The 13,061-nt window shown below is 44.5% G+C and overlaps 1 long non-coding RNA gene across 13 annotated transcripts in view; it reads left to right on the top strand.

Moving 5' to 3' along the window:
* Positions 1–13,061, top strand: part of Gm26740 — a 120,098-nt gene that overhangs the window by 95,038 nt on the left and 11,999 nt on the right. For 5 of the 13 annotated variants that reach the window (XR_003948845.1, XR_003948844.1, XR_003948839.1 and 2 more), the window contains exons 4-6: positions 1,116–1,382; positions 4,405–4,466; positions 11,814–11,960. The exons of 1 other annotated variant lie outside the window; for it this stretch is intronic. This is a non-coding gene — a long non-coding RNA (predicted gene, 26740). The remainder of the gene's footprint in view (positions 1–1,115; positions 1,383–4,404; positions 4,467–11,813; positions 11,961–13,061) is intronic. 7 more of the 13 variants (XR_003948848.1, XR_003948846.1, XR_003948842.1 and 4 more) reach the window with 3 other exon arrangements.

Raw genomic sequence — 13,061 nt, 5'->3', positions numbered from 1 at the left:
AGAAGCATCCTTGATGGGGGTGAAGGGCACACTTACCTGTGGGTTTCGGGACAAATGTGTAGGGATGGTTGTTAGGGTTTAGGCTGGCTTTCTAAGGTGGTGGTTGTAGATTCTCCTAGATGAACATGACCTCAGCACTGATGGGTTAGCCAGGTTTCCAGTACCTTGCTGAGCATGTCTAAGATTCAATGAGAGCTTTTGTCTACTACCAAGGTATGTGTGCCATCACTGCACATATAGGGCTACTGTGTCACGCTGGTCATGGATGTGGCCCATAAGCCTCCATAGCTGGGTCAGACTCTTGGTTGTCTCTCTCCTGTGGAAGCTCACATGTAACCTCTTGGAACCATGAAAGCTAGTCCCTCAGGAGAGGGGACTTCAGGTCAGTCCCAGCTCAGGGGCTTCTGGGCCCTGTTTGTAAAGAACACCGTGTCGTTTATCAACAGTGACTTATCTTCCAACTCTGGTGGCAACCAAGGGCAGAAGAATTGGGCTATATGTCTTGGGATTCTCTTACACAGCCCTAACCAACAACTCAAAAAAGGGCTTCTCTAAGCCGGGCGGTGGTGGTGCACGTCTTTAATCCTAGCACTTGGGAGACAGAGGCAGACAGATTCCTGAGTTAGAGGCCAACCTGGTCTACAGAGTGAGTTCCAGGACAGCCAGGACTACACAGAGAAACCCTGTCTTGAAAAAACAAAATCAAACAAACAAAAAAAACCAAAACAAAAAACAAACAAAAAAAAGGAGGCGGGGCTTCTCTTGTCTGGAATTGGGATATTGTTAGTTTCTTAGAGGGAGTGCCATCAGCCCACATGAATAAAAGCTCATTAAAGCTATATATGTAGTTATACATGAAATTACATTTGTTATATACAGCATGGTACTGAGCCCTGTGAGAAGGCAGCCTCTGGTTTGGGCTATCAGAAGGTTCATCAGACCTCAGGGAGAAACCATAAAGTGAGCTCTTTCCCTCAGGTGAACAGGTCACAATCGAATAAGATATCCAGAAGGGAGACATTGCTGCAGGGACTGAACAAGTCACTGTGTGTTAAGAGCTACCTAGCAGGGGGAGATAAGCAATCTTGTCTGACAGAGCATCTCCTGTTCCCCAGATGCTTGTAAATCTTATCTCATCTAGAGCAAGTGACCGAGGTCAGTTCCCAGTAAGCTGCCACCTTTTCCTCAGCTACCACTTCAGAATTCAAGGGGTGTCCTCGGTGTTCTGTATGACCCAAGGAATCCATTGAGCACCTATGGCAAGATCAAGATGCCTTAAACACAGGACCTCCTCCTGTCATCGCGAGCTGACCCAGAAGTCGCAGCCAGCACAGACCCACTGCGGCCTGGGAAAGATGCAGCTTTCACAGTACTCTTTCACGGTACTCTTTCACAGTACTCTTTCAGAGTACTCTTGAAGTACTCTGGGGGATGGGCACTGACACAGGTCCATGGGAAACACCCTGCTCTGGGTTACAGCACAAATCTGCTGCTCAGTCATCAGCTGGTTGCCTTCTGCCACTGTCACACCAAATGCAGAATTGAGCAGCTGATGCAGGGACGGATATAGCAAGACTTGCCAGGTTGAAAATATTTGGAGCCTGCCATTTACAAACCCACTCCTTTCTAAATGAACACCATTATCCGATGCCATCTCCACAGGGGTAGACTACATGGGCCTCTGGAAGCAAGGGCAGAACCTCTCATAGGTCCCACCCAGACCCATTGCCAGGATCCTCCACAGAGGACAAGGCTTTCCAGCCCCCGATTAGATGAGATGTCTTCAGGCATGAACACAGACTGCCCCTGATGGGGTAAAAGGCATCCTGTGGGTGGGAAAGTAGGGAAGGCTGGATGGGCAGGGGAGGGAGCTGAGCAGGCTGGTGGTTTAAGTATCACTTGGAGACTGAGCCTGGTGTCACACACCTGTAATCCTAGAGCATGGTAGACTGAGGGAGAGAAGGGACTGCTGCAAATTCTATAGTGTGGGTAATAGTGTGAAGCCTCGCCTTAAAACAAAGCAGTACCAGCGGAAGGGAAGAAGGGAAGATGTGGGTGGTGTTGATGCCTTGTCCCTGGAAGCATCTTTTATGATCTGCTGGAGAAGTACAAAAGGAAGGTGGGGAAGACAAACAGTCCCTGAATGGTGAAGGGATGTGAGGAATCTCTGGTCTAGGCATTCTTCTAAGCATAGCATTCCTGAGGTCCAGAGGAGCTATCTGGTACTACCTCTGCAGGGTTCTGTACTGTACCCATCAAATCAGCTGATCCCAGTGGGGCTGAGAGCATCATTGGCTACTGCTCTCTGCTACCTTGCCCTCCTCCTTCTCCTGGCCCTCCTTTGTAGCTTTTTCCCTAATTTTGTCCAGCCACCAAAGAAGCTGGGGGAGGAATGTGGTAAGGGCCAGGGCGCCCAGATCTTGATCCTTGTACCCGTGGGGAGAAGGAAGAACGCAGCAGCTTCCTGTGGAGAGCCCTGTAACATTTCAGATCTCCTCCCTTCTCTAGGTATAGCCATGGAACTCACTGACCAAAACCATGCTCTCCAGATAGCTCTGCTGCCTGTGGTATTTGCAGAGATCCTCACAGATTGCCTTTGAAATACAATCTTGTAGCGTGTGAATGGGACCTTGTTAGTGGTTCATCTTACCCTACAAGGGGTAAAGGGCTGGGCCAATGCTCACTGGTTTCCTAAATTAATTTAAAGAATGCTGACTTAATAGTCCTGTTCGTGCATTAGACATGTCCTGAGCTCTGGGGTCAGTAGGCGCAAAGGAGCCTTTGGGTTACATTTAAGGCTTTACTCACCATTTAAGCTATTGACAAAATGAAGGCAGGCCCATTATCTGATCCAATTGACAGGGGCACCGCTTTTTCTTGGTGACTCCTCTCCTCTACTCAGGTATTGGCTGATCAGCTTTATTGATAAATAAAAGAATAAATGGACAGCAACATTTACATAAACTTGATAGAGGAGCCACTTAAAATAAGCAACACAATGCCATGTCCTGATTGCAGGTGGATACAGGAGCAGAGAAATCGGCATTTGAATAATACAAGACTAATCTTCACACACAACACTAAAACATTATGCCTACATTTCCCCCTTTTGTCTAATGAATTACCCTTTCTCTTTTAATAAAAAGCTATAAGAAGTAAGAGTGATGAAAATTATCGGGTAAGAATTAAAATCAAAATGTCCAGTCCATTTGTATTTGGCAACTTAGGAGAAAGTATTTCTGTTATCTATTCTGTCTTGGTAACTCTGTGTTTAAATCAATCCCCATCATAAGTTGTGTTACCAACCTAAAACATCTTTGGCTTAAAGACATCTACTTAAATCCTTAACAACTTAAGTTTAATTATGAGACTACAACTATCTAGTCTTCAACACCATCAGAGACTTGAGTAGGAATAAATATTACCTGTGTAGGCACTAAGGTCAAACAACTAGCTGCCAAATCTATAAAAAAATGACAGAAGACCTGCCTAGACAGTCCCCTAAAATTATCTCTACAATTTTGGAGCATCCATCTTCAGCCTTCTGGCCCAGTAAAATTGACAGACATTTTTTTCTGAGGGAAAAACCATGAAGGACTGCTTACCCAGTCTTGGCAGAGTTCAGCAATGAACCTCTCCATATTGCATTCATCCGATTTCTACAGCACTCTAGGCAAGGGCATTTTTTGCCCAGTGGCAGATTGCCACATTTGAAGCAAACTCCAAGTGGAGGTTCTTCGGTGCTCACTGTCTTCTTTGAGGTAAACTGGGGTGCTGCCAGGAGCAGACCTGTTTCATTGCCAAAAAAGGCTTAAATTAATGAAATATTTTTAAATGCCATATTATATAGATCTCTAAGGTTTTTGAAGATCATCTATGTATATATAGTACATCTGATTTTTTTTGTTTGTTTCTAGCTATATACTATTTGAGTTACTAAACTTTTTTACTATTTGACTAACTAAAGCTTACTTTTGTAAATAACTAAACTAGTACCTACAAGACCTTTACATTTGATTATCAACTTGTATTGCTTAATTATACTAAACAGTTTGTAGTAGCAGCTTTTAAAAGGACTATTACCTAATGTGCATTTGTGCTCTCCTATTCCTTAGCACTTGGACTCATTGTATATCTGACAGCTCCACATTGTAGAACCACTGTCTGACCATCACTAAGAGCAGCCCAGCTCTGTGGCTATACGTTGTCAGCACTGGAAACTGGGTGCAAGGCAGATGTTTTGGCCTGTCTAGTAGTTAGCATCTAAGGAACTACACCTGTTACCACTGGCCCTTGAGTACCTCTTCTTTGCCTCTCTGTGTTTGTTGGTGATATTTATTTTTGTTTTGTTGTGATTGAGCACACATCACTGAATTAGACCCCCAACGCTGTGTTTGATTTCAGTCTGGGATGTCTTTGGCATCTTCATCTGCATACCTTCTTTTGCTGCAGGAACACTCTGCTTGGTAAGTATCCTGGAATCAAATGACTTAACTGAACTTTGGCAGTGCAAAGGGGTGGGGTGGGAGGGTGGAGGTTGGATTTCACAGAATTTACAGGTAAATGGTCTCTCTCTACTTAAGGCTACAGTGAGGCTGTATTTAAGTATTGATGTTCCCAGAGATCCAATGCTTAGTTCATGGGCAGCATCAGCATAAGGCACTAGACTACACAGCTTGCACACAGGCAGCAGTGCCTGCAGTGCATTGCCAAGCTCCACACTCTGCTCCAGCGAGACTTCCATGAATTTGTTATATGCCCTGTCACTCCTAGACCCAGGAGATCCACTAACCATCAAAAGAAATACAGAGACAGAGAGTGCTAGAGGAGATTGTCTTACTCAAATCAAGGATTGGAAAATAGAATAGAGACTACCTGAATCAAAGAAAAATAATCCCCCCCCCGTTTTTTTTTCAATGGAGAAAAGCCTCAGAAGATGATGGTTATAGGATGATTATCGAATGCCCCTTGTAGCCTTGGACAAACTCTTTCCTTAGACTTGAACTTCTATGAAGTGATTGTGGAAAGAGACTTACTCTAAAATCACCTTTAGGCTCAAACTCCAGCATTCCTAATTATGCAATCCACAGCAATTATGGAAATCAGAAACAGTGACAGCAGATGAGCTCTAGCACAGACTTCAGTCCCCAGCCTTCCCAGAAAGACACGAAAAGAGTAAGCTGACATATTAGGAAGAAGGGCGTGTCCCAAGCACCTCTCCCTAGAATTTATGGTTCCATGATGGAGGAATGGATTTTTATAAAGTAGACAAAAATGAAAGAAAGTTGGCCTGGGGAGACAGCTTAGCTGCTAAAGTGCATGATTTACCAAGTACAAAGTACTAGCATGCAGACTCAAATTCCACCCCTCAGAATCTATGTAAGGAATCTAGTACTGCTGCAGGTGTCTGTAGCCCCAGCACTGGGCACATGGAGGTAGGACAGCCCTTGGTGCTCCTTGGACAGCCAGTCTAGGCAAATCAGTGGGTTCTATGCTCAGTGAGACACGTTCACAAATAGAGAGCAATTGAGTAAAATGCCTAACACTTCTGACCTCACACCCCCACATACCTGGGCTCACACACAAATATGCAAACACTGATTAGAAAATTAATTAAAATAAAACGAATTTAAAAGGAGAAAAGTGGAATTAACAAGGTATTGTTTAAGGTATATATTATAGTGCACAAAAGTGAAGCCGATTTCCTCCTGGCAAAGTATTTCTCTTTTTAAATAATTTTTTCATATGCTGTTACACATACATGATAATGCATGACTATTTTTTATTAGATATTTTCTTTATATACATGTCAAATGCTATCCTGAAAGTTCCCTATATCCTCCCTCTGCCCTGCTCCCCTACCCACCCACTCCCACTTCTTGGCCCTGGCATTCCCCTGTACTGGGGCATACAAAGTCTGCAATACCAAGGGGGCCTCTCTTCCCAGTGATGGCTGACTAGGCCATCTTATGCTACATATGCAGCTAGAGACATGAGCTCTGGGGGTACTGGTTAGTTCATATTGTTGTTCCACCTATAGGGTTGCAGACCCCTTTAGCTCCTTGGGTGCTTTCTCTAGCTCCTCCATTGGGGGCCCTGTGTTCCATCTTATAGATGACTGTGAGCACCCACTTCTGTATTTGCCCGGTACTGGCATAGCCTCATATGATACAGCTATACCAGGCAGGGTCCCTTCAGCAAAATCTTGCTGGCATATGCAATAGTGTCTGGGTTTGGTGGCTGATTATAGGATGGATCCCCAGGTGGGGTAGTCTCTGGATAGTCTATTCCATTAGTCTACCTGTCTATCACTGTACCAGCACCATGCAGTTTTTATCACAATTGCTCTGTAGTACACCTTGAGTTAAGGCATGGGGATTCCACCAGAGGTTTTTTTTATTTACTGAGAATAGTTTTTGCTATAATAGGTTTTTTGTTATTCCAGATGAATTTTCAAATTACCCTTTGTGAGACATTCTCCTGGGGGGGTGGGGGCTGGGGGAAGGTGTGGGATCTGGAACAGTCAGAAGATAGACCTGGAGGGGGATGAAATCCTAACTGTAAATAAAGATTAAATAAAGTTAAAAAAAAGATAGTATATAATTTTGATACTATCAGATTGATATATAAATTAAGTGGAGCAATGAGACATGAATTCTTTAGTGTCTAATAAGTGTTTGGCAAATGAAGGCCATGATCATCATATTCTTTTGAAACTAAAATATATTTTCATCTTTGGAAAACTAAGATAATTTTTTAAAGAAAAGAAAGAAAGAAAGGAAAGAAGGAAGGAAGGAAGGAAGGAAGGAGAGGAAGGAGGGAAGGAAGGAAGGAAAGAAAAAAGACAAAAAAGAAAATCTGACCTACTAGTCATCAACTGAGTATCTGATGCAGAGGCACAGATAATATACTTCCCAATTTGAAATTATTCCTGTTTTACAGAAAAACAGACTTCTGTCTAAATGAACCCCACTATCTGATCTGCCTCCAGGGGAAGGGGTCTACATAGGCCCAGGTGCAGGGGCAGAAGCATCCATATGCCCAACTAAGGACCACTTAAGCCTGTTGTCACCCTGTGAAGGAAGGAAGGGATTAAAGTCCTTTTCTGAGTGGAATAGTGAGGCATATTATAATAGGCAGGGAAGGGAGATGAGCTGGGTGAGTTCTGCATACAACAAGTGGGTTATAAATCTTGGTGTGGTGGCACAGGCCCTTAATTTTTATATTTGGGTCCAAAATTCTAGTTCAAGGCTAGCCTGGGCTACAGAGTGAACTCTTTCAGCAAAAGTCCCAGACTTTGGGGGGAGGGGTGCGAATGTGTGGAGCAGCTGTTGGTTGCCTGTGCTATAACCTGATTAGCACACTGAGTAGTTCAGAAGCAAAAGGTCCAGAGAACTCCTGAAGAGAGAGCCAGGTTAGGTAAAGAGGGAAGGGGTGGGGAGAGGACTCCAAAGAACTTGGGACCTAGAGTATTTTCAAAAGAGTCTCTGGGCTGAGGAGGTCCTGTCCTCCACACTGTGTCCCTGGGATTCCTCTTAGGTTCAGGTCCCAGGAAGTCACTGACTAGCTCAAGACAGAGACAGCTGTGCTCCCCCACCACAACCCCCACCCCAGGATTTGGAAATTCACATGGGTAGTCTTTAACCTGTGTTCCCTGCTCCTTCCCACTCCCATCACCCTTCTGCCCCCTAGGATCTCAGGAGCTCACCTTCTATCCTTGGACACAGACAGACAGACAGACAGACAGACAGACAGACAGACAGCAGGCACAGCAGAGACAAGCAGCAGGAAAGGACCTTGTTACTGGGAGTCAGCTCCATAGCTGCTTCTGTAGACTCTGGAGGCCAAAGGTGCGATTTTAATTGTCTGAAAGGGAGGGAAGATCTTGGTCACTTCCTGATAATGGTCCCAACCACAGAAAGTTTTTGAAACTTGGCTGGGGGAATCAAGGCAATTCCTCCCCCTGACCTTGTCAAAAACAACTTCTAGTTCCCCTTTCTCCAGATCCTTTCAGAGCAGCTCCCCAGCCCCTGCAGACTGGTCCCTGTGTCCTGGTCCCTGTGTCCTACAGATTGAGGTGTGGCCCTGCTCTCATCTCAAGTCTCAGTGCTCTGCAGGGTGGGGCAGAAAGGAAAGCAGCTGCACATGCCTTTTGTGTCCTAGCATGTGAAGCTCCAGAGGCCAGGGAACTGAGAAGGGCGCCAAAAAAAGTGCAGGAATGGGAAAAGAGAGGGAAAAAGAAGGGAAGTGCCAGGAACTGATTGGCTGGCTGGCTGGCAGGTGGGCTGGGTGAGTGACAAGAGGGAGGATGGGGTGATCTACAGAGCAAGCAGGGCCTCCAGGCTTCTAAGTATGCAGATTCCTTGCAGGCAAGAAGCTGAGTAATCCCCAGCTGCAACCCTGGACAGAAGCCAAAGACTGTGGGCACAGGAAGCTGTAAGCAGACAGATTGTAACCCTGGTTGTGGCTTAGATATGCATGCTTTTGGTGAGCCCACAACACACATACACACCAACACCTCTGATGCCTCCAGCTTCCTGCTGCCTATTAGAAATCCTTCCAGCACCTCTCTGGCTGTAGCTACCCATCTCCCCACCCCCACTTTCTCTCTCTTCCCATCTGCACGTCTTAAAAATGTTTTTAAAAGCCTAAGAACTTATGCCCCACCCTGGAAATCACAGTTGTTTCTCTGTCTAGTCTGCAAGCTGTGCTTTGCCACCATAATGTTCTTGCCTTTTGAGCCCAGAGGTCAGATTTGAGTGTCCACAGGTCTTTAGTTGCACCTAGTTTGTTCAGTCAAGATCTTCTCTAAAGTTGGGAGTTCCTGGATTCGACTAGACTGGCCAGCTTTCAAAATCTGTGGATCTTCCTGTGTCCAGGATTATAGGCACAAATCAACATTTCTGGGGTTCTTCCTGGGTCTAAGGAAGATGAAATATAAGTCTTCTCGAGTTTAAGGCTGGAGTTTTAAAATGAAAGCAACTTCATAGCTGCTTGTGGTAGGATATGCCTTCCATCCCAGTAGCAGCAGACAGGAGGATCCCTGTGGAGCTAAAGACTAAAAGGAGTGAGAAATGGTGAGATACTGTCTCAAAAACAAACAAATTTATATGCATGCATACAGACACACACAGACATACACAGACACACACACACACACACACACACACACACACACACACACAACCAGTTTCAGAGATTACCATGGCAGGCTGGGGTTGTATGACTGCTGACACATAGTCCTCCTGTTTTCTGTGTCCTGTTTCCTGCGTGTGTGGTGAAGGGCAGGGCTGAGTGCTCATGGGCAAGGGTAGAGTTCACCCACACTGTGCTCAAGCCTGTGCAGGGATTTCAGAGAACTCACAAGGCTATGGCTCTTTAGCAGTTGTACATTTTTGGTTTAAGACAGAGATATTCACCAATTTGGGGATTAGTAAGTGGGCAGGCTAGGCTGGTTGAGCACTGAGCCCCAAGAATCAACTTGTCTCCATTTACCTCAGCAGATCTGAGATTTTCAGACATAGCTGCCTTAGGACTGATAACCACAGCCCAGGGAGCAGAGGTGTTTCCCCAGGAAACCTTAAGAATGATTCGTTTGAGGCTGGGGCTCCAGCTCTAGATGGGCTATGTCAAGACACATACACAGACTAAGGTTCCCCTCTGTCCTTTCATCAGGGCATCTGAAAAAGTCTTGGGTTTGCCTGGCTCCCCACAGGTTCTGAGTAGCAAACCACATCAGATGTAGCAGCAAGTGGTTTTCCTTGCTGAGTCAACTCACCAGGCCTATTACTCTGGTATCAGTTCTGATCTGAGACATGCATAACTTTCAGCTCTGTGCTTTGAAAGCCTTGTGCTTCCTATATGAGATTATTCTCCGGAACGGTTATCTGATCTTACGGTATTATCTGAAATCATCTTGATCTAACTTTTCACTCAATGGGATGCCATGGTTCCCAAGAGGTCAACTCCATTTTAGGACAGATCTCTTCCTTCAGTCTGTCCCTCATTTTCTTTCCTGAGCTAATATATTTTCCAAGATTCTTTTCTTTATTTTTATTTAATTTCTTCAGAATGAATTTATTGCTCACTATTTGGATTTGTCTGATGATGTGTCTATGGGTGACCGAGAGAAAGGGATCAGGAACAAGGCAAGAGATGGAGTCACTGATGTCAACGTCATGTTACATCCTGATGAAGTGATGGAGGGAGCATGGAGACTGTCAGTTTTAATATTGCACACTATGTTTAGTTGGAAGTGAAATGACAGATATTGCCAATACCATCAGAAGCTGTGTGTGTGTGTGTGTGTGTGTGTGTGTGTGTGTGTGTGTGTTTGAGTGTGTGTTGCTTTGGTGGAGGATAGGTACTGTCAGACCACAGTCCATGAGTCAAGTTGTGAGAAGAGTTCAGAGAGCTTTTCAGAAAATTCTAATAATATGAGACTAAGCCGGGCATGGTGACTCACGTCTTTAATCCCAGCACTTAGGAGGCAGAGGCAGGCAGATTTCTGAGTTCGAGGCCAGCCTGGTCTACAAAGTGAGTTCCAGGACAGCCAGAGCTATACAGAGAAACCCTGTCTCGAAAAAAAAAAAAAAAAAAAAAGAATATGAGACTAGTCTTATAACTTCTGTTCTTCCTAAACCTGGGTTTGTTCTTGGAATGAGCTTTCATGCCCCTCCCAGGTGTAAACAGGTGACCCGTCCAGCAGGTCCAGTTATTCGAGGGTCTCTTCCTAAGAACCAAATTCGGGGTAGAGAGAGATGAGGGTCTTGTGCGAATAACGACAAGGAAACATTCTGAATTGCATCAGGACCCCACTGTATTGAGAAAGGCCCAAGGCTTAAATGCACAAGCAACAGGGGAACTGCCTTTCAAGAAGGATGGGGCAGTAGAATTGCACAAGCAAAAGGGGAAGTACTTCTCAGCAGGAGGTATGGGGCAATAGAATTGCACATTCTTTAGGCAGTTACACAGGGAAGCAGGAACTTGGAGGTATCAGGGTATCTTGAGGTCAGGACATCCAGCGCTGACTTAGGGCTGGAACAATCTGTGGTTGTTCTCTGAGCGGTGTGTTGGTGGCCTGCTTTTGACCCCCTTTTCTTCTTGGGGGGAGAGGCCCAATTCAGAGATCAAGAGTTGTCTTAATAGCTCCCAACAAACAGGGGTGAGTTTTCTCCACATCACATATTGCTGCTTACTTGTGTCGCTAGGAAGTGTGTCCAGGCATGGTGCCCTGTGACTGTGTACAGTCCTGTGAACTTTGCTCATGTGACCTTGCTTAACCCAAGTGTCTCATCTTTGAATAAAGGTGGCTATTGTCTAAGACATCAGTCTGCCTCATTTTATGCTCTGCTCTCCATCTATAGTAACAAGTACCACCTCAATGGGGACCCGAAATCTACTACAGCCTAGGAGAGCGAGGACCTACAGAAGCCCTGAGTGAGAATAATGGGATGGAAATCAGGGCAGGCTCTGCAGTACCTCAAGCTGGTGCATCATTTCTTAAAGGAGGACCAAAACTGCCAGAATAGAAACTGTTAGATCCTTATGCTGATTTCAAAGTTTGTTTTCTACTAGGGATACAATTTTTACCATCTTTTGTCAAAGCTAACTCTTTTCGCAAAGTAGATAGCTAATGTTGTAATGAGGTGAAATGATAATATAAATCATAGCAGTTTTCAGAGTCCATGTGTATGTAGTGAATAAAACTTCCAAAAACTTATGGAAATCCATGCTGTTATCTTTATGACATTGAAACATTTTGACTTCCTGTTGAGTAGCTAACAGGAAAGACTTTATCTTCATAAACACAGGACAGATGGCATATTTGGACACATTCACAGGATGACATGTCATGCAATATTAAAATGAAAAGTGACTCTATGTGCTGGTCTAAGAAGATCTTGAAGATAGAGATGACAGACCACCTGGACAATGCTTCATGATCGTTTTTGTTAAAGGTAATCATTTTACACAGACTTCTAAATCTAATTGAAGAAATAGTTTTCATTTATAATAAAAACTCCCACAGTAGTGTTAAATAATCATAAAAGTCTCTAATATTAGTTTGTGTTACAAACGACTGGACTTAGTCAGTCAATAGCAGCAATGAGACAGAAGGGAACTTAAGACAGAATGAAATTCTGACCATGGGAATTGACCTATTGTCACTCAGTAAGGTTCCATGGAGAGACTGATATGCAGAGAGGTGCATGGGTATAATTTCTGATTTAGAATCACTTTAGCAAAGTTAATCGTTTTATAGTTGCAGAGTTTACTCTCAATTAAGATGTACAACTGCTATTTTCATATCCTATCTCCCTGCCTTTCTAGACAATGAACAGCAGAAAGAGATTTCAGGGAGAAACTTGTCAAGGGCTCAGTGTTCTCCATGGCTTGCCCCTTCCCCCGCCCCAGTGATGTTTCCTCAGGGCCCAGGGCCCACTCTCTTGGTGAGCTGCTGTCTACACAGCAGCTTGTGACATAGCCTGAGTCTGCTCCTCTCCTCTTCTCTAGTTGACTGTTTTCCATTGAGTCTAGCAGTATTTCCTCAGGCCCCGATCTGTTCATCCTCTGCTAACTTATCCCTCATGCTACAGTCTTCACCGCCATTGTGTCCTAAAACTCTGACTGTAGCAGAATACCTAATATAGGTACAACCAAGTGTGTTCACTCTATTTCTCCCTGAATGAGAGATCCAAGGAACAGGTCAAAATTCAACAACTTTAAGATCTATCCTGGGCTCTGGCAGCTTTCCATAGGACCAGAATTCTATTCTCAGAACCTACATGGTGACCTACCATTTTCAACACTGGGTTCATGAGATCTGATGCCTTCTTTTTGCCTCTTCACAAGCCAGACATACACATGATGCGGGCGCATGCACACACACACACACACACACACACACACACACACACACAGAGTTTCACATCACATATATATTAATAACACACACATAAAATTAAAAGAAATTCTAGCCTTGGATGTGGGGCTAAATATATGATAACCTGAATTTGTTGATTTGGGGAGGAATAGGTGTGGAGGACTTTGGAAATTTG

This window comes from Mus musculus, chromosome 10, assembly GCF_000001635.26.
Source record: "Mus musculus strain C57BL/6J chromosome 10, GRCm38.p6 C57BL/6J".
NCBI classification, from domain to species: domain Eukaryota; kingdom Metazoa; phylum Chordata; class Mammalia; order Rodentia; family Muridae; genus Mus; species Mus musculus.
Note: the sequence above shows the minus strand (reverse complement) of the source record. Positions and strands in the feature narration are given on the sequence as shown.